This window comes from Apodemus sylvaticus, chromosome 11, assembly GCF_947179515.1.
Source record: "Apodemus sylvaticus chromosome 11, mApoSyl1.1, whole genome shotgun sequence".
In the NCBI taxonomy this organism is placed as follows: domain Eukaryota; kingdom Metazoa; phylum Chordata; class Mammalia; order Rodentia; family Muridae; genus Apodemus; species Apodemus sylvaticus.
The window spans coordinates 10,586,877-10,608,443 of record NC_067482.1 but is presented as its reverse complement, the minus strand read 5'-3'; the positions used below and the strand labels follow the sequence as shown (position 1 = coordinate 10,608,443).

The window sequence follows — 21,567 nt, the reverse complement described above, 5'->3', positions numbered from 1 at the left end:
TAAGTATCTCATGCTGAGTTTAGACTCAGGACCTACCTGCCTCTGCCTGCTAGGATGAGAGTTGTGTGCCACCATGCCCCATTATAGACTTCTCATTTATGATGAGAAGTAAGAAATTGAGAGGTTTCCTCCTCCTCCTCCCCTCCTTCTCATGCTCATCCTCCTCCTCCCTCCTTCCCATTCTTCTCTTCCTTCCATGTTCCTCCTCCTCCTTCTCCTCCCCTTCCCCCTCCTCCACCCCCTCCTCCTCCTTCTCCTCCCCCTCCCCCTCCCCCTCCTCCACCCCCTCCTCCTCCTTCTCCTCCCCCTCCTCCTCCCCGTCCTCCACCCCCTCCTCCACCCCCTCCTCCCCCTCCTCCTCCCCCTCCTCCACCCCCTCCTCCCTCTCCACCCCCTCCTCCTTCTCCTCCTCTTCCTGCTCCTCCTCCTCCTGCTCCTCCCTCCTCCTTCTATCCTTTCCTTTCTCTTTAGTGCTAGAGACTGAACCCAGGGCCTTGAGCATTGCTAAGCAAGTACCCTGCCCCTGACAATATTCCCACTCCACACCACGACACTTTAACAAATAAAGCAACACAGTCAAAACTCAAAACTCTCAGACCATATCAAACATGGTAAACATAATTTTGAGATTTTGGGGGCAGTATTTACACACATATGTACATGTATGCATCTCATAGTCCCGGTTTCATGGTTTAAGATGAGTTTCCATTGCACAGTGTGGTGATTTTCTTAATGCTTCCAGTTGTTCCAGACCCAGGGTCGGAGCTGTGGCTGTTCCAGCAGCCTGGCACCTTGGCACAGCCGTGCAGAGAGCTGCTGACTTCTGAGCAGCGCATGCAGCCCTCGGAGTAGTTTGTCCGTTGCCTTCCTAAGCAAAATGAGTGGTGCAGGATTAACAGTCCTAACCTCAAAGGCCCAAAATGTAAGTAGCCAGAATCCAAAGCTGTTTGAGTGTTGAAATGACAGCACAAATGGAAAATTTTATAGTTAACCTCGTGTGATAGGTCTCAGGCAAAACAGACATCCTAAAAATATTGCATAAAATTACTTCCACACTCCAGGTATTAGGTACATATGCGTAATATATCATATATTTTGCACTTAGACTCGGGTCCCATCCATAATATATCTTGTTATGCATAGGCAAATATTAAAAATAAAATCCAAAATGTGCCTATCACCAAGCATCTTGTGTATCACCAAGCATCGGCCTGTACCCTGGGTGGGCCTGTCGTAGCCTACTCCAAAATAAACCTTTGGTGGATTTATTTCCTTAATAAGCTGTCTCTACTACAAGCCAAGTTCAAGAGCTTTTCCATGTGATGACCCCCCCTCCCCCGGACTAGTTTACCGAATTAGGAAATTGATGGTAATCTACAACAAAAATTCCAGTTGACCTTCTGATAGTCAGTGACAGCAGTTCGTAAGGAAAACTCCCACGGAAGTTCTGCTTTCAGATCTGGACCTGAGTGCTTAACAGAGACAGAGCAGTCTCTTAAGGAAGGCCTCCTGTGAGGAAGTGCTCATTACTAAACACCTTTCCTCCCAGCCCCTGGTAGGCGTGCAGGTTCACTAAGGGTTTCCTATATGGCTGGAGTTTCTGCTTCTGCTTCTATTTCAAGCATCCTTCCTGTACGTCAGAGAGAAAGGGGGTTCCTACAAAGGAGGAAACAAAACCCGCTACTGTGATCCTGAAAGTGAGAAGGAACTCACCCTCTGTAACCGCTGGATTTAGAGAGCCAGTATCACGGGTGATGGCTTCTTATAGCCCTTAGCTCTTCAGACCAGCAATTTCCGCTCTTTCAGAGTCTAGCTAGGGGTAGCGGCCTATGTGATTCTCAGAGATGTTTTCCTATAAGTTTTAATCGTTTCATATTTTCAGCGAAGGAACTGACATCTAGAGAATTCAATCAAAAAGCCTGTTACCCATACACCTGAGCTATCTAACGTGTCCCACAGGCTAGGTTATCTTAACCTATTGTATTTAGGGTCTTTCTCAACAATAGCTTGAATCTGCAAAAGCTGTAATGCTTAGGAATTTTAAACCTGCAATGGGGTTTTCAAATCTAATATTGCTTTTCCTCTCGACAAAAGTTTATAGTGGATACTTATACTACTAAACTCTAATTTAGTAAATTTGACAAGTGATACAATCTGACTTTGAATTCCTTACCGTGTGTCTCATGAAGTTCAGAAGCAGCAGGGGTGGGTAGTGAACAATCTTTTACAGGGTAAAAGATTGTTCTTTTTCTCAATATATTTATGAAGATTCTTGCATAATGGATTTTCCTCTTCTTGGACATTCAATGTGTAGTTAATTTCTCGATTCCTTTGGGCACTGAAAGGTGCCCTTTGGCACCTACGTCTGTTAGGAAAGAGTATGAGACAATGCACCTGGTTCAATGGAGTTCAATGGACAGCCTCCAAAGAGAGATTAAAGAGTCTATTCATTTCATTTTACTTAAATTGGGGAATATGGGTGATTGAGAAAAAGAGTAGTCTTCTTAAAAAAATCACTATTTTGGTCAAAAAAGGAAAATAGTTTCCTTTTACACTAGTAGAACAAGAGAAAGAAAGCTTTTGACATCTGAGTGAGCAAAAAACTGTCAGCTGTCTGTGATTAGTATTTTCACTGAGTTTGCTGTCAAGACAATTTCCATCCAAATGAAATCTATTTTCCAGTTCATATCTTGGTGAAATATGTTTTGCTAGAGAAATAAATTTATTTTGAAAAGTGTGGTTAAAACCAACAAAATGTTAAGAAAAATGTTTTTTAAACAATCTAATAAGAGAACTATTTGTTTGAAATACATATATTCATAAAAGTAAGTAAAAAATAGAAATATATTGATGTGTATAGCGACCAAGAAATGTGTACCTTAGTGTCCATCTTATTCATTCAATGTGTTATACAATAACTGAATTATAAATAGAGACTGGATAAAGAAGGCTAGACATATTTATAGCACATTAAGTACAGACTTTACAAGATTCTCTATAAAATGAAATACTAGTGTTTCTTAACTAGTATGTCAAAACAGAAACCATATAAATATGGGGTTTTAAAACATCATAATATTAATAATATTGTTGGGGTTTTTGAGATCACTTTTGTTTTTCTTTATTTTAAAAATTTTGTAAAATAGGTGGGGTCGAGTATCTCATGCCATGGAGGTAGAGGCAGGAAGCTCAGGGAGTGGCACCATTGGGAGGTGTGGCCTTGTTGGAGTAGGTGTGTCACTGTGGGTATGGGCTTTAAGACCCTCATCTTAGCTGCCTGGAAGTCAGTATTCTGCTAGCAGCCTTCAGATGAAGATGTAGAACTCTCAACTCCTCCTGCACCGTGCCTGCCTGGATGCTGCCTTGTTCCCACCTTGATGATAATGGACTGAACCTCTGAACGCGTAAGCAAGTCCCAATTAAATGTTGCCTACGAGTTGCCTTGGTCATGGTGTCTGTTCATAGCAGTAAAACCCTAACTAAGACAAACATAAATTAGAATTTTTTGTAAGTAATAAATGTGTTTTGATATGGGAGGAAGAATCTACCTTTTCTTTCTGTAACTATTTTTGCCACCATTTGTGTTGATGATGTCATAACTGCCCAGAATTTCCTCAATTTATGCCAAAAGTATTTCATTATTCCTGAATGCACCCAGGCATCTTAGTTAACAAGATCATAGATAGAGATATAAATAAAACAAAATCAGCACTCAGCATCCCATGACCCTGCAAAGTTAACACTCTGAAACCCAGAGGGACAGCCATATTGGCTGGAGTTTGGGTGTCCAGGCTGATAGCCATGATGGCTGAAGTTTAGATGTTCACCTTTCTCTTGTACTGACTTAGAACCTGTGTGTGTTGTCTTGCAAGCAGGCTCACATCCTTAGGAGGACCCAGATTATCTCCACAGACATGCTGAGGACAATCTCATTTTGAACAAAACTGACACTGAGGAGCCAAAGACAGACAAAATTGTTACCCAAGAATACTTTAAAAAAAATAAACCCAAAGAATGTATTGTGCTATTTAGCAAGAAACAAATTATTTACATAAAACCCTCAAGATATCCTAGCACTTCAAAAGACAAGTTGTTGGCCTTATCAAATGACTCCCACAAGAAGTTTTAGGGTAAACTTTTGTCTTTTATTTTTATATTTTCTCTTTTTTTTTCCCTCACCACTTGAGAACAGCTTCTTCTTTTGTTAAGTAGCAAGCTAGCATCAGGGACAATCCATTAATAATTCCTCTATAGGCTGACAACAGATAGGCAAAAGGTAACAGCAGCCTGGAGCAAGATTGTGACTAAATTGTCCCATCTTTGTTTTCTAGGGATGTTGGTCTCAGTATCCACCGTCGGCTAATTAGTGTCTTACTGTAGCAAGTCAGGAAATTACCCGTGGAAAGCCAGCTGTGTCACTGCCTCACTTGACTTGCGGGCACCCCTTGTGTGGCACCAGCAGATCTGTGGTCAGGCATCCTCTGATTACCAGAGTTCAAACTGAAACATAGAAGCTGGGCTGGATCTCCATTTAGGAAACTCCAATGGCATTTACAAACTGGTAACACAGAATCCTCAAAGTGTCTGTCATCACAGGGTAAATTCCATTTCCTCAAAATGAATTTTAAGAGGATCCTGAGGTCAGAACGCAGCTGGGTGTGTTCTGGACTGCAGGTCTCAGCGTTTGCTCCTCTTCCTCCCCTGGTCTCTCAAATTTCCTGCTCCAGTGTGTCTCCTGTGAGTTTCGCTTTTGCTAATGCTGGTCCTGATTTGCTCTGCTCTCAGATTTTCCATTTCCCCAGTGAGTCTGGAGGTTCTGCGAACTCCCTGCCTCCTACTGCTACTTGGCCACAGTCCGGTGGGTGGGGTGCCGCTTGTCAAGGACTGTCTGGGTCAGAAGTGCCTGCACTGACGTTTGTTGGAGAGACAGACGCGCTGTCTCCAGCTGCATGGCGGCGGCCGTGAGATAAAGCTCTCTTTCAGAGCCTCGTTCTCCTCCTCCCTGGATAAGGGAACATAGAGTCATCTTCATTTCTGCCTCTTCCCCCCCACCCCCAGGACAGTTCTATGCGCTCTGATTTGGGGTTGGAAGATGCGGACAGAAAGTTAAGGACAACTGTCATTGACACCAGCGAACTATCCAGGAAAAGGTCTGTGCCCCCGTAAGAAGTCTCATCACAGTCAAAACATGCTCGATATCTAGTCAAAGCGACTCGTCCCACTCCATTTCTCAGCCTTACTGAATTTCTGTTGTCAAAGTTCCCTTCCCGTCTCCCTTGGAGACAAATTCAGCAATCTTTCGGTGACTTCCAGAGGACACGATCATATGTGGCCTTTTGTTTATAGCCCGTTTTTTCTCTTGTTCCGGTTTCTACTCTTCTCCGCCCCCCCCCCCCCCCCCTTTGCACCCATCCTCAGCATCTGGCTCTTGGAGCCTGTACTGTCCCAACGCCCCCACTCTCTTTCCCACATTCTCCCCGTTTTCCGTCACCGCCCCCACCCCTCTTGTCTCCTCTCATTTGAATCTTTCCCGGTTCTTTCTGGCACTCTGCACAGGATCCTGAGCGTTTCTCTCCCTCCCGTTCTGTTTATCTTTCTTTTCCTCCAAAACTAAATCCAGGGAGGAGGGAGGGGAGACGGCAGTTCCTGCCTGAGATTTTTGTCTTTCCGCTTTAAGAAAAATAATCATTGCCAGTTAAGATTGGTTCAGTCTTACGAAAAGATAAATATTTGCAAAAGGATGGGAAACAGGACAAAAAGTACTTATTTGATGAGCCTGGTGTTAAAATCTGAAACTGAATTCAAGAGGAGACTCCTTTTAATTGATAAGGAGCTGGCGCCAGGGAGCTCAGGGTTACTAGTCTGAAGGTCTGTTGTCCTCTCTGTTCTATTGAGAATTTTCACCCAATATTGGGTACTTTGTCACTTATTTATATGATTTTTGCTTTTTAAAATGATTACCCTATTTCAAACTGAGCATGTGGCACACACCTTTAATCCTAGCACTCTGGATGCAGAGGCAGGCTGCTCTCTGTGAGTTTGAGCCTGGTCTACATAGCAAAAAATAATAATAAAAATAAATAAATAAATAAATAAATAAAATAAAGTCATTACATAGTTTTCATACTAACCTAAGCCCATTGTAGAAGGAAATTAAAATACATAAAGATACAGCATGGAAAGTTATTCTCCAATCTACCCAAGTTCTAGACTACTTTCTTAGATGTATACATCCTTATTCACAATGTACTTGTAAATTTATACCAGCGATTGTTGGTATTTTGTCTAGGCTCTGCCCACAGTTACCTGGTTGCAGCCAGGTGTGCCTGGCTCACTGTAAAAGGGGCTGCTCCCCACTCTGCTCTCTCGCTCTCTTCTGCACTGTCCCATTTCTCCTGCCCCTCCCCCATTCCCCTTCCTCCTCTCTCCACGTGCTCCTGGCCAGCCTCTACTCCTCTTCTCTCTCTCTCTCTCTCTCTCTCTCTCTCTCTCTCTCTCTCTCTCCTTTCCCTCTCTCTCTCTCTCTCTCTCCCCCCCCTCTCTCTCTGCTTGCCTTTCTCTGTCCCTACCCTCTCAACTCCCCTCCCCATGCCCTGAATAAACTCTGTTCTATACTATATCCATTGTCATCACGTGGCTGGTCCCTCAGGAGGAAGGGATACCTCAGCGTGGGCCGGCAAAGGCACCCCCTTTCCCTCACACCTGACTGCACATCCACCATACATATTCCTTCTTCCCTATCTTTTTATAGAATACAACAATGCATATGTTAACAATGGTTATATATATGTATTCTATTTATATATGTATAGATAAATAGATATCTTCTTAATTTTTCTTTTTTATATAAATGAGAGGATACTATGGGCATAAAGGTTTACCATTTAAGACTAGTGCCCTAGGTTTAATCCCCAGGACCTTTGTGGAAGATCTTTCAATCTTCATATGTATTCCCTGGCACAAAAGCACCCACACTTTCATATCTATATCCTATATATACACGTATACAAGTGCACATATATTCATATATACAATAAATAAGGTTTAAAAATTAAGAAAGACCTTGGAGAGTTCTTGTTGATATATCGATATACATGCTTATATATAAGAAACTAATCCTGATAAAAATTTAAAAGTATATTGATTAAGTAAATTATAATTCTATTTTATGTGAACACAAATATTTTATGAAAATTAAAATTAACCATATTTCCAAAGGTAAAAAGATCTAGTAAAGAAAAATGGCATTACTTTATAAAATTTATAAATCCGTTTGATTTTTGGCCTAATTAAAAACACTAGAAATCTCATGTTTACTTCTGCATTCAATTTGTTGTAAAATATTGTTTTAGTTAAATTATAGAAAGAAGATCTGGTCTGGTATAGATCTGTCTTTGGTAAAGTGGAGAGTATTGTAATACAACACTCAAGGTGTGGCGGCTCCTTGATGCCTTTAACCCCATCGTAGGCATAGGCAGGAGAATCTCTGAGTTCTAGGCCAGCCTGGTCTACTGCGAGTTCCAGGACAGCCAGGTCTACACAGAGAAACCTTGTTTGGAAAAACAAAGAAACAAACCGGTGGTTTGAATAGGTTTGGCCTCCATTGACCCAAGTGTTTGAATGCTTGGCCCATAGGGAGTAGCACCATTAGGGGGCGTGGCCTTGTTGGAGGAAGTGCGTCACTGGGGGGGGAAGGGCGGGCTTTGGTCTTCTATGCTCAGGCTCCGCCCAGTGTGGAAGAGTCTCCTCCTTGCCCCCTTTGGATCCGGATGTAGAGCTCTCGACTCTGCCAGCCCCATGTCTGCCTGCACACTGCCATGCTTCCGGAACACCGTGAAGATAATGGACTGAATCTCTGAACCTGTAAGCCATCCACAACTAAAATGTTTTTTTTATAAGAGTTGCCTTAGTCTGGTGTCTCTTCACAGCAATAAAACCCTAACCAGGACACAAACAAACGAAAAAAAATCCCAAAAAATCAAAAAAACAAAAATCCTCCTCCCATATCACTGTGATTATTATTTTCTGATCAAACAAAAATTCAATATAGTAGTAATTTTTAAATTTTAGTTAAAATGTAGAATTTGAAGGCACATCAATAAACTTCTAACTTATCACATTAAAATCTTCTGTTTTAACGGTAAGTTTTGAATGAATAATTTATCCGTGCCTGTTTTTTGTTAATCATTCTGAAAATAAGCTCTCTGCTAGGTATATTTCCTAAACGTTGATACATTTCCTATTGTTGTAACATAGAGTTACACTCACGAATCGCCACCAGTGTTCCCCAGCATTTTCAGAATCTTATAAAGTTCATGGGGCAAAGATAAGGGTCCCAAAATGCCAGTTTTCTCGTGAAAGCTCGAATTTTACCATTGACAATAAATACGGACCATTGTACTGTTTGCCTTGAAGCGCTGCAATTCACTTCAGTTTTATCTGTCAAATAACCGATTCCAAAGAAACACAGCATGCCTGTCAGTTATTTCTTTATGAAGAATATCGGTCTGTAACAGTTCCACTTGCGACTAGAACAACAGGCTATGCACTCTCTGGAGACAGCCCCCGCACATGCGCATCGCAGATACTTCACACCACCACTGTCTCAGAGATGAGACAGACACACAAGGGTCGGGACTGCGTGAAGCTGGCCATGTGCTCGGCTTTGTCGAGGACGGTCTGAAGTAAAACTGGCCTGGTAAAGTAAACAAAATTGCCTCGTGGCTAAGAATATAATGATTACCTGCAGTTCCAGTAGGTGCCTTGATTTCTGCCGAGATTTAACTGTCCCGCCCACCACTCCCTTTGCTCTATCTGTGCAAATGCCAACACAACAAAAAGGGAACAAGGCCTTCCTGTTCCTAGGTGAAGAGTTTTGGCCTTTCAGCAACCCAGTGGGTGCAAGGACTATGTTCTGAGAACAGCAACCCTGCACATTTAGAAAATCTACGGGGTCAGCATCAAGAACATCCTTGGGTAAGTGAAGGCCTTGGTTGACCTGAACTCAGGGATTCATGGGGAGGAAAAATGAAGAATTCAGACAGGACTGCTCTATGATTCTCATCATTTTGGTGCTTTTGGGAACTTTCAGACACAACAGAAAATGGGAAATATTTCTTTTCAAGTAATTTTTAATTTTTAAAAATTCTGGGAACATTTGGGTTAAAGAGGGATAGAATTACTTTTGAGGGACCTAAAACGTTCCACACATGGCACTGGGAATTAGGAACAGAGTAAAGCACATTTATAGAAGTTGCCAAAGGCGACAAGCTCACCAATGGTGACTTTACGGTGTTTACAAAGGCAGCTAAAACATTTTCTCAGTCTTAGAATCATACAGAGTATTAATTCATCACAAGCAAGTGGATTTTTTGGTTTTATCTCCCCAATAATTAAGGTGAGTTTATAACCTTTCATTTACATAGGACACTTGAACATAATTGTCAACAATATCTCTTTTTACTTAAACGTTTCCCAGTCTGAGTAATGAATTATACATTCATGCACTGATTGTGGACCCAGAGCTGCCTCCGAGTCTCATTTTTATATTCTTGATGAAATCCACCAAGGTCGTTTAATGCAAAATTCTCATTTTGAATACGTACTGTACATTCTGTACCTGCATCCTTTCTTCATGGATTTAATTATACATAATAGTGTGTGAGAGTCACGAGTAATTCCACCCTCATTTTACAGAGGAGGAGACAGACTCAGAGTGCACCTCAGTAACTTGCCAGATGAAACCAACGGATGGGTTAAGTGAGGTATGAGCTCTGTTTGTTATGCTCATGTTCTTTCCTCTGTTTTTAAAATTAAGTTTTATGGAGTTGGAATCAAAACAATCTGGCCACATGCTGTGAAAGTAGGTTACAGGGTTTTACCACACACACCACACACACACACACACTCAGACACACAGACACAAGTCATACACCCATTTCCCTATCTATCTATCTATCTATCTATCTATCTATCTATCTATCTATCTATCCATCCATCCATCTATCCATCTATCTGTCACCTATCTTCTTCCACACCCAGACAGGCTTTATGTGTAGCTTTAGCTGTCCTGAAACTAGTTCTGTAGGCCAGGCTGAGCCTGGCCTCTGCCTCCCAACTACTGGGGTTAAAGGCATGTATCGCCACCCCCAGCAGACAAGAACCTCTTTTGTTGTAGCCCTGTGTGCTGGCCCTACCTACCATCAGCTCTTCAGAGAATGCCAACATGTTGGAATACATGGACCACTGTGTTAAGCCATGCCACCTCCAGAACTTAGCCCCTGGTTATTTGGTTATTTGTTCAAATAAAACATACTTTCCAATATTACACTGTAGTAAAGACAGTTCCTCCTTGAACACTGGTTTTCTGAGGTCTATCTGAATACAGCTCTGTATAGTTGGTCTGATGAATGAGGTGATGTTAACCCTCTTGTGACCCGATGCTCCTCCTGGGAGATTTCCCTCGGCCCCTCCTAAGGAGAAGTGGAAGCTCTTGTAAGTGAAAGCCGTTTAGTTTGTTGACATTGCAGTTTTAGCAATGGCAATTGTGCCTACATAGTCACACAGCTTTAGCAGAGGTCCTCAGAAGGTATTTTTGAGACGGTTGATAAAATAAAACTAGAATTAACTGGTTTTGTTGCTAAATGAGCTAGAATTATTTAATAGCTATTACTGAGATGGAGAGCCTGCTGCTCTCTACCAATTGCATATATCCAATTCACACATCAGAAGAGTAAGGAAGACCTCTTTATTCCATGGAATGTGATACATTCTTGGCTTACCATATAACAGACACTGAAAAGCACATTTTCTTAAGTTTGCCTCAGACTGAAGTGTTACAGGTGATTCTCCACCCTGTCCCCCCTGGAAAGTGTCTGAAATGTCTGGTTATTGCTGTTCTTGAAAACCCACTCTACCGTTGTATCATGACAAGCATTCTTAGTCTCATACAATGAGGCAAATCCTGCAGCAATGACTGATTTTGTCTGGGAGAAAGGATCTGGTAAGTCCCAGAATAGCTCACTGCCTAGCAGAAAAAAAATTAGCTAGAGTGAACCAGTATGTCAAGTGTTGGCAGAAACTCTATTCCAATCTGGGCCAGATATAGCCATCAAAAAAAAAATTAAAAGAGATTTGAGGGGTGATATGCCCTCATCTCATTTGGATTTTGAGGTGTCTGGTGCTCTTTATCCATGATAAGAGTGTTCAGGTCTATCTCAGGAAATAGAAAATGCTACAGACCCTGGGAGAGGAAGTCATGTGGGTGAACAGTGAGGCAGGAGGCAAGGCACTGGGGACCTAGGAAATGAGCCAAACAGTGGCGCTGACATGCTTAGCCAGGTGGGCCTGCAGCCAGGGTACCTCTGGCACTAGGCTCTGCTTGGCCGGAACCACAAGGAAACATTGTGAACTGATCTGATGGGAGCAGCTCTGATGTGGCACCCACTTGTCTCTCACTGGCCTGTGGCCATTCTTGGTCTGAGTTCAAAGGTAACGCCATAGTTAATGTCTGTCATCTATTGGTTGGTGCTTTTAAGCGTTGTCCATTATCAATGCTCTACTTAGATTAATCATTAGATATGTTAAGCAGGTGCCTGTTGTTGAAAGTTATTGGCACTAGGAGAGCTTGTCTACTCAATACTGATATTCTGAACACTTTGTAAAGCTCACCTTAGTTTATCATGTGCTAGCTCCAGGCTATCTTCTGATGATTGGAAGCCCTTAACTGTATCATTACTTTCATGAGAATGTATATATCATATGTAGATACTTACAGGGATCCATGCCAAGCAGATATAAGAACAGTCAGAGCAGCTCAAACACGTGCACATTCCTCCCCTAGAACTCACAATTTGGGAGAAACATGTTTATTTTGATGGCTACGGAATGGTTTTATTTCCTCATACATGCATATTTTATTTTGATGTTGCTATATGAAGGATATCTATATTAATGAAAGGAAAAGTTCTAATATAACTTATGTCTTATTGTTAGGAATACAACTTAAGAAAAATATAAGAGGGCAGTGATGGTCCAGCCATAGATGTGGTTAAGAACCTTTATCTGGGCACCTGTACTGATGTTGTAGGTATCTGAGATGCTCTTCTGCTGATGTGAAATAGCATCACTGTCTCACTCTATCCATGACCTTAACAATCATAATCTGGTACATGTATGAGCTGTGTTTGGGGGCTCTGGCTGTGTTTGATATATAGTTCTCTTGGTTGACTCTCAGAAATGTGTGACTTGGTTGACAGTGTACAGTATGATCAAGCAATGGCTCTGGACTGGGGGAGTCTGAGAAGACATTCCTTCTGGGTATGCTTCCTTTCACCCCAAAGAAGAGTCAGGTTTGGAAACTTATTTCCATGAACCTTCTAATCCTACCTTAGGTCCTTTTAAGTTTGCTATTACTCTCCCTCTCCCTCTGCCTCCCCTCTCCCTCTGCCTCTGCCTCCCCTCTCCCCTCCCATTCCTCTCCCTCTCCCTCTCCCTCTCCCTCTCCCTCTCCCTCTGCCTCTCCCTCTCCCTCTGCCTCTGCCTCCCCTCTCCCCTCCCATCCCTCTCCCTGTCCCCTCCTCCTCTGCCTCTTCTCTATCTACTTCTGAGATAGGGTCTCCCTATGTAGCTCTAACTGACCTGGAGCTCACTGTGTAGAGCAGCCTGGCCTTGAACTAACAGATATTCTCCTGCCTCTGTCTCCCTAGTGCTGAGATAAAGGGTTTGCTCTACCATGCTTGGCACCAGGCTCATTTTTAACATGAAAGGTAAACATTGCACTGATGCAATAGCAAATCACTGTGAGTTCTGGATGCTATGGGCCAAGTCACTGTCTTGTGACAGGCCTGATGGGCAGTCGGGTAACAGAGGTGTTCTCAGCATCACCACGCATTACTAGAAAGAACTTCTGTAAAACCATGTGGCACGAATATTCCAGCAAACCCTACCTTAAAAACCCCAAGTCTACAAAGACACAAGACATGATACTTTATTTTTTGTAGGATCCTTCAGAGCACAAAAGACAGAATATTTGTTTCCACTATTATACAAAGAGAACTGTGTCAAGGGTCTCTCCTGTATTTTATGAGAGTGTAATTTACTGTGATTTACTGTTGTAATTGTGCCTCCACTTGATTTCCTATAGCTGTATGGGGGTGATAGAGTATGGTGTAAGCCAGACTGGCTTCTGTTTCAGAGCTGGCCTGAACCTGTGCAGGTCTTATACAAGCTGCCACAGTCTTTGTGAGTTCAGTCCTATTGTGTTTGGAAGATATTGTATTCATGGGGTCATCCATAATCTCTGGTTCTTATCATCTTTCTCTTCCACATAGATTCCTGAGCCCAATAGAAGGTGTTTGATGAAGACATCGCATTCAGGATTGAATGCTCTGATGTCTCACTCTCTATAAATTGTCCAGTTGTGGATATCCATGTCAATTTCTATTATTATAAGAAGAAGCTGCTCATGTGTGTTGAGTGATGCACTGATCTATGGGTATAGCAATGTGTCTGGTAGGAATGATTTTCTTGCTATGTTTCTTTAGCAGAATAATAATATTAGGTTTTTAACCTAGATACATGATCCATCTAGTCTCAGGGTCTTGGTCATATTAGTAGTATCAGTACAGGTTCCATCCCATAGAGTATATCTTAAATTAAAACAAAACAAAACAAAAACAAAACCTAGTGATTGGTTACTCCTATAACAATTATACCACCATTGCACCAATATACCTTTCAGACAGGTTGATGTTGTAGGTCACAGTGCTTGTAGCAGGGTGATATTGATTACCTTTCTTCTCCGGTAGCATGCAAAGTGCCATCCAGTATCATGAATGCTAATCGATAGGATCACCCCTGTCTAGTTAGGCATCAGTTTGACTTCTCCATGCTTGGTGACATAAGTAAGTATTGCCCTGCTGCTGAGAAGGAGAAGTAGGCACAGTTAGGGGTCCCACTCCTAACCAAGAAGCCAGCTGCTGACCAATAGAAAATCATTGGTGTGCCACTGGGTATGTCACCCATATTTCAGGGCAGGCTCCACAGCCAAGAGTAACTGGCCAACACAAAATGAACTAAATGATTATGTGTATGTAGGTACATGTGTATGTGTATGGTGAACATTTTGTTTCATTTTGCTTTGTTTTTGGCACTTTTTTGTCTTATTGATTTCCATCCATCCCCATTTGTTTGATTTTTGTCGGGGCCACTACAGTGACTTAATAGGTAAAGGAACTTGCCACCAAGCCTGATGACTTGAATTTGATCCTTGGGAGAGACTGACTCCTAGAAATTATCCTCTGACCTTCATATAGGCATGTGCGTACACACAAATAAGTAAGCATATAAATGCAGCATATTAAACAGCAATTAGTTACTAAATAATTAATAAATGTTCTGATGTAATACTCTTCACCTGCTACTGGGCTATCCTACCTGTCACGGTAGTGAACATTCAGAGAATGCATGTGACTCTTCCTTAAGAATGTGACTCTCTCGGTGGAGTTCTCAGAATACAGATTTATCAGACAGTCCATTCCAAGCAAAAGCATCAGGGAAGATGTGGCAGGCTTGCTAAGAAGCCTGGCTGTGCTCCGTGGAGCAGGGTGTGGGCTTAAATTGATATTTCTTTTATGAAAGAATCACATTTCAGCTGCTAAAGTGCTACTCCACCACTGGCTCCACCCTAGGGACCTTCACACACACACACACACACACACACACACACACACACACACACACACACGACACACACACAGTGTGGAACTTTTAGCAAACTGTGTGCAACATTAGTGGTTGCTCTTTAATATACTTTACCAACTACTTGATGCAACTTTTTAAAGAAAAATTGCAAGAAAGCGTCTAAGTTCCTAGATGGCAGGGAGTAATCAGCACCTAAGGGAGCCTAACTCTTCAATTGTTCCATCTCAGAGAAGCCCAACGAGCCAGCCGGGTACCACTGGAGCACTTTCAAAGTGACCTCTCACTTGGTTTTGTTTTTTTCCATGTCACTGTGCTTAATGCAGGAACCGTGAAACGCTCTAGATCAAAGGGCCTGTAATTATCTGAGATTTCTTCAGAACTTAAATTTCATCAACTAATGAGACAAAGAGAGATCTTAGGTATAGGTACAGAATAAGTACAGGGAAGATGTGGCTGGCTTGCTAAAAAGCCTCGCTGTACTCCATGGAATAGGTTGTGGGCGTTAATGTTACATCCTCTGGGTGTACAAAGCATGCAGGAAGATACTTCTAACACACACACACACACACACACACACACACACACACACTTATTTGTTTGTTTCTACTGCCCTTAAAAATGATGTACTAAGCTATTTTGTTCATAGCTGACAACATAAAAGGGTATCATGTGAAAGTTACTAAAACATTAGAGACAGTTCATCAACATGGTGATGAACTTGGCTTTCATCTAATGATATCAAAGCTTTAGAAAATGGGGAATACTAAATGAAGATTTAAGTTCATTTTATCCTTAAGAATGCATAACCCTGCATATATAGCTGAATCCCTGGGAGATGGATCTTTCACATTTGTGGCTTCAGTCTTGTGACAGTGCCTGCCTAGCATGTGGCAGAGTCTCCATATGGCTTCCTGCAAATAGGGAAAGTGTCGTGGCATCTCCACAGTCTAAGTGAACAATGTGGTAGAGTTGGCCTAGGTGGTTCCCACAGACAGTCTTAGCATTTGTCAGGTTGAGGTGGGGTTGCAAGCCGCAGGCCAAGTTAGACTATGTAGTGAGTTCCAAAACCAGACAGAAACAAACTATATCAAGCCATTTTAATATCCTAAATTCCTCTATTTCTGTCTTGAAATAATGAAGGCAGTGTGGTTGCAAAGTTCTTGCAAAAGATGGTATAAAATAGAAGAGGCCATTTAAGGTTTGAATACTGTGGTTTGTATTATTAGTCTTGAGAGAAACTTTCCCATCATTCAACATATTCTTAAACCCGTGCTAAGGCTCTTGCTACAAAAGAATGCGGCATCTCACATGGGACTCGGCCAGGTGGGCATACATAGCTCTGTCTTTATGAAGCTCCGCCCCCACCTTCTGCTTTCTGTAAATCTAACTCTTTGCTGTATATGAAGGCCTTCAAACTCTGAGTTTCTTTCAAAGATTTGAAAACCATTCTTACATGTTCTTTTTCACATGGCTTCCAATGAACATCGGGTCTTCTTTTCTACTTTGGGCACATTTCTCCCACAGTACCATTTGGCCAACATGGAATACTTATATCCAAGAGGACTTTTCCAACATATTTTCTTCCTATATTGGTTGTCTCAACCATACTGAACACATGTTAAACTTGAACACCTCAAAGCTACTTTCTCCCAATAACCATTGCTTATTTATATGGGAATTTTGTTTGCATCTGAGTTTAGCACATCTCTGTGTATATATTTAGGGTTTTTGTTTGTTTGGGGATGATGTTATAAGTTCTCACTAAGGACTGGAACCATTTGGAGAGATTTAATGGCAAACCATATTAGTGCATAATATAGTCAACATAAATACTAAATACTAAATAAGCTTAAAGATCAAGCCAGAGAATTTCTAGCTGATTCCCTGTACACACACCATAGGTTGCTTGGTCTGAATGTGTTTTTATCCCTACAATTAACTGACTAAGAATATACCCTCACCCACATTTTCATTTCCTCTGGGTTAAGCAAGACTAGATTCAAACTCCTCAGAGTCCTCTGTCTGCCTGGGAGGGCATTTCCTTTTAGTTTGAAGCCTGCTGAATGAAATCTTCAGTCTTTGAAGTTGTCTTCCCTTATCTTCCACAGGGTAGATCTGATTTTATGCCCTTCCAGCCCCAACTTGACCTCAACCTGAGGCTTTTCCTCTCCTAAGATCATGTTTATCCCTCAAGGGGGACACACCAAAGGGGAAGAAGTGAAGGGAAAGCTGCTAAGTGTAGAGGGGAAGCTAGATCGAAGGAGATCGGCCTCCATGTCTGGAGATCCCCACATTCCTTGGCATCTCTACTGTCTGTATAGGAAAGGAAGCAGAGCTGTGTGGAAGCAAAAGCCCCCCTGCGAAATGTAATGCACAGCAAAATGGCGGGTTAATGAAAGCCGGGGAGCTGGAGTCTGTTTCAGGTCAACAGGGTATGATTTTACAAGATGCCAAGTTTGAGGGCTTTACAGCAATTTGCAGTCAGACTGAGATCTGCAATCAACAGGCTCTGACTTGCAGTTGGAAGCCTTTGTTTCTGTGGTTCAGGGAGGCCCTGCCCCTGAAGGCCGCCCTTGTTCTGGATAGGAGCCAGGGGAAGCATTGTAACCACTATGACTCTATGACTTTGAGCCAGCACTGAACTTTATAAATCAAGGTGGAACTGAATTATAAAGCCATTTGGCTAAAAGACTGTCCTTCCGTCTCTTTTACAGCTGGAGATCAAACCTAAGGTTTTGTGCATACTGAACAAGCACTGAGCCACATCTTCAACCCTAACATTGCCTCGCTTTAAAACAACCAAATAAGAAAGATTTCAAGTACATTATGTTTGTCATTATAAACTGTGTCTATACCGGGCTGAAGAAATAGCTCAGTGATTAGGGGTATATACTGCTCTTGGAGAAGACCTGAGTTTGGTTCCCAGAAACCATGTTGGGTAATTAACAACCCCCTATGACTTCAGTTCTGAAAGGACCCAACACCTCACCTTGTGGGCACTGCCATAGACATGCACCTATCCCCATACAAATATATGGACAGACAAACAAAAAGTAATTTAAAAGTGTGTCCATTGGGGGGAAAACATCATAATGAATGTCTTAGTCAATGTTCCATTGCTGTGAAGCTACACCAAACCATGGCCATGACAACTCTTATCATGGAAAACCTTTAATTGGGTCTGGCTCACAGTTCAGATATTTAACCCTTGACTGTCATGGTGAGAGGCATGGTGGCATGCAGACAGATATGCTAGTGGAGAGGTAGCTGAGAGTTCTACATCAGAATCATCAGGCAGCAAGAAGAGACAGAGACAGGGAGAGACAGAGAGGGAGAGGGAGAGGGAGAGAGGGAGACTAGGTCTGGCCTAAGCATTTGAATCCTCAAAGTCTACCCCTAGTGACACACTTCCTCCAACAAAGTTACACCTCTTAATAGTGTCACTCCCTAGTGACAAGGCATTAAGTCCATGAGCCTATTGGGGGGAGGCTTCCCTTTTCAAACCACCACAGTGAAATAAAAGAAATGTTTACAGTATCACTAGCAGGAGACAACTGTTGCTAATATATTGACTTATTTTCCCAATTATTTCTACTTGAACCCCCTTTTCACACAGGGGGTTCAATAATATTTAAGTATTAGATGTGCTTACAGTGCATAGGAACATACCCTATTGTGACATTCGATCTGGCTCAGAAAGCTGAATGGAATTTAGAACCAGAAGACCCAGGGATGGAACCTTCTAGCAGCACAGCTGCAAGAGACGCCCAGAACAACCACTAAAAGTGTAAGAAAGCAGACCACAGCTAAGATGAAGATACAAGGTGGCAAAAATCTGTCTCATGAAAGAGGTCAGCACAGTAGAGGAAGAAGGAGGAGCAGACGTGTGGGGAAGGGTTCCAGAGGGCACTCTAGGAGCCTGAAAGAGGAGTCTTATGTTCCAGTACTTTCCAGCTTAAAGTGGCAAGAAGCCTTTCTACCATTAGTTTCTATGCTTCAGTCAGCACCAGACTTCTGACACACACACACTGAGACGCTCTTTTACCTGAGATGCTCGATGTCATGGCCACCAAAGAAGACTTGACTCCTCCCCCAAGCCAAATTTAAATGTCAGCCTTTTTTGTAAACTGCTACAGTCCTGTATGTCATATACCATAGATCCATACTCTCAAATGGCTAAATTCTTTTCTACAGTATGCACACACTGCTAAACATCATAAGTCAAAAAAATAGAGTCCTTTACCATAAATATTACAAGTATTCTCTAGAGACTAAGAAACCTAAGACCTTCAGATGCTCAAATTATCTTTTTAAAAATACAATATTTCTTTTGAGAGTAATTGCTCCTAGTAGAAGTAAAACACATATACACACACACACACACACACACACACACACACAGAGAGAGAGAGAGAGAGAGAGAGAGAGAGAGAGAGAGAGAGAGAGAGAGAGAGAGAGAGAGAGAGAGAGGAGACCCATGACTAGCAAGCCTTCCTGGAGTACAGTTTTCTTAACTGTGCTCAGTATTTTTATCCAAGCTCAGCAGGTGTTTTCCAGTGCCCTCATGCTATTATAATTCACACTAGGGTCAACACAGCCCCACTCTAACCTGATCTTTGTCCCAGGGACAAGATGATCTGGGATAAAGGTCACTGTGAAATATACTGTTCTGTGAGGAGCCATTGTAACAGCATGTGCCCCTTATCTACAATTTCCATTCTCTTTCTACTAGAAAGCCTGAGCAAATACAAAATCTTGTCTAAATACCCTTTATAAGAGGAGCAGAAACTGTACCTACCCAGGCTGACATCATTGCTTGGCAACACCCCAAGAAAGCTGGGAAGAATCTTGGATTCTTTCTGTTTCAAAAGTGCAGTATCAAATGCTGGGAAAGGGAGTTTGCCACCTTCTCTGTCACCAAATGTGTTTACTCTGTGACTGGAAAATTCCTGTAGCTTTGCATTCCCAGAATAACAGGACTATTCCTCTTACCGTTCTGTTTCTCTCCCAAGCTCCTGAACACAGAAGTCCCCTCTCCCCCTCTCAGCCTCTCCCTCCCCCCTCCCCTCTCCTCCCTCCCTCCCCCGCCTTATCTTTGTGTGTTTTCAAGACAGGGTTTCTCTTTGTAGCCCTGGCTGTCCTTGAACTCACTCTATAGACCAATCTGGCCTCAAATTCACAGAGCTCTGCCTGCCTCTGCCTCCCAAATGCTGGGCTTCAAGGCGTTCCTCACTGCCACCCCTATCTTCTCTTTTCATTCCATTATAGAGAATGTGCACGTCTGTTTAGAAATTCCCAGAGAGGAGGAAAAAAGTGAGTAAATATTAGAACTGACTTTTTAAAAAACAGCATTATATCCCGATTGAAAAATAAATATTTAAAATTCATGTTACGTTACGAATCATATATTTTTATGGAAGAAACAGACTTTCTGATGACGATGTTAGAAAAAAATCAATCTAGATCTTCACCTTCTCCTAGACATCAGAGAATAGTGTTAGTGGTGGTCTAGTGTTAATTGTAACCACTGGCATGGAGAGACCCTGGGGATCACTTCAACAATCGCACATGAGCACACATGCCTCTCTCTAGTCAACCAATTAGTCTTTTATGCCAGGTTAGAAACATCTGGTATTTTTTCTTCTCACCTTCCCTTCCTTCCTGAATGCCTTGTTATGTTACCAGGCCGGGCAGGGCACCTGGAATTCCCTCTTTCCGCGTACAAGGTGCTTTATAAAGTTCTGTGGCTGTCTCAAAACATTAAGTAACCAAGAGGGAAAACACGCACTGAAAACGCGCCAGTATCGTATTTAGGCTGTGAATTTAAGTTAGATAATATACTTAACCTTTGTGTTTGGAAACCCCTCATTTGAGGCTGCTCTCCGCACAGTTGCAGAGCCAAGCACAGCGCAAAGTCAGCGATAGACCTTGAAGTTTGCCGCTGACTTTGCAGGGATGATCCACAGACTGTGTGGGAGACAGAACCCAGCAGGCTTGAGCTGCCCAGCAGAGCTAAACCCACCCTCGCCTGTCCCCGTGAGCCAAGCCTCAGGAGACACAGCGCTTTCGCCCTTCCACACTCTGGTCCCCAGAGGGTCGCCCACTGTAGCTCTTGCTCCCCCCCCCCCCGCCCCCCACACTCTAACTTGTTTCTCTTTTATAACTTTCTCCCTCACACGCGGTCTACCTTTCCACATCTTCAAAACGATGCATTCCCATCCGTGTTCTTAGGCACATCAGTTAACTTGTGTTCTCCCAACCGGACCTCATCTTCCAACCGCAGGTCCCACCCCTCAGAGTGCCAACCGGTGAACTGACTCAGTGAGTAAAGGCACCATCACTTAGCCTGACCACCTGAGTTCGAAAAGAAAAGGACACATCCAGTTATCTCTAAGCTCCACGTGGACGGTGTGACATGGGAGTGTTCAAACATGATGTGGGGGAGGGGGAGGGAGATCAGAAAGAAAAGGAAAATCAAGAAGGGAGAGGGGCATACAATTCAATAGTGGAAAATAAGCTTTATCTTTCTCCTGAATCTTTGCCACTTTCCTAAGAAAACATGCTGCATAAAGTTGTTAAGATTCAAATAGAAAAAAACGAGCCAAGGATATAAGCATAACCTTCCTGAGGTACAATCAGGCAGTGTGTGGAAGGCTGTTTCTACCCTTCGCTGCGCAGTGGCAGGAGCAGGCATAGAGCGCACGAATGCACACCTCTATGTGGAAGTGCTTCCGAGTTATTGTTTTTAGCTCTGTCTATAATGATTAAAGTTAGAAATGGACAAATGTTCAAAATAAGTTATCGTTAAAAATAATTAAGCTATAGCAATATATTCATACAGTAGTGATTAAAACAGATTCCTTT

The 21,567-nt window shown here is 42.5% G+C and overlaps 2 long non-coding RNA genes across 2 annotated transcripts in view; one reads left to right on the top strand and one right to left on the bottom strand.

Annotated features, from left to right (window-relative positions):
* Positions 1-541: 541 nt before the first annotated feature.
* Positions 542-8,800, bottom strand: LOC127695954 (uncharacterized). The gene is made up of 3 exons (XR_007980147.1): positions 8,744-8,800; positions 2,174-2,365; positions 542-868 (listed from the first exon to the last, which is right to left on the bottom strand). It is a non-coding gene; the product is annotated as an uncharacterized LOC127695954 (long non-coding RNA).
* Positions 8,801-8,842: 42 nt separating this feature from the next.
* LOC127695953 (uncharacterized) overlaps positions 8,843-21,567 on the top strand; it is a 42,043-nt gene continuing 29,318 nt past the window's right edge. The window contains exons 1-2 of the long non-coding RNA XR_007980146.1: positions 8,843-8,976; positions 9,697-9,764. This is a non-coding gene — a long non-coding RNA (uncharacterized LOC127695953). The remainder of the gene's footprint in view (positions 8,977-9,696; positions 9,765-21,567) is intronic.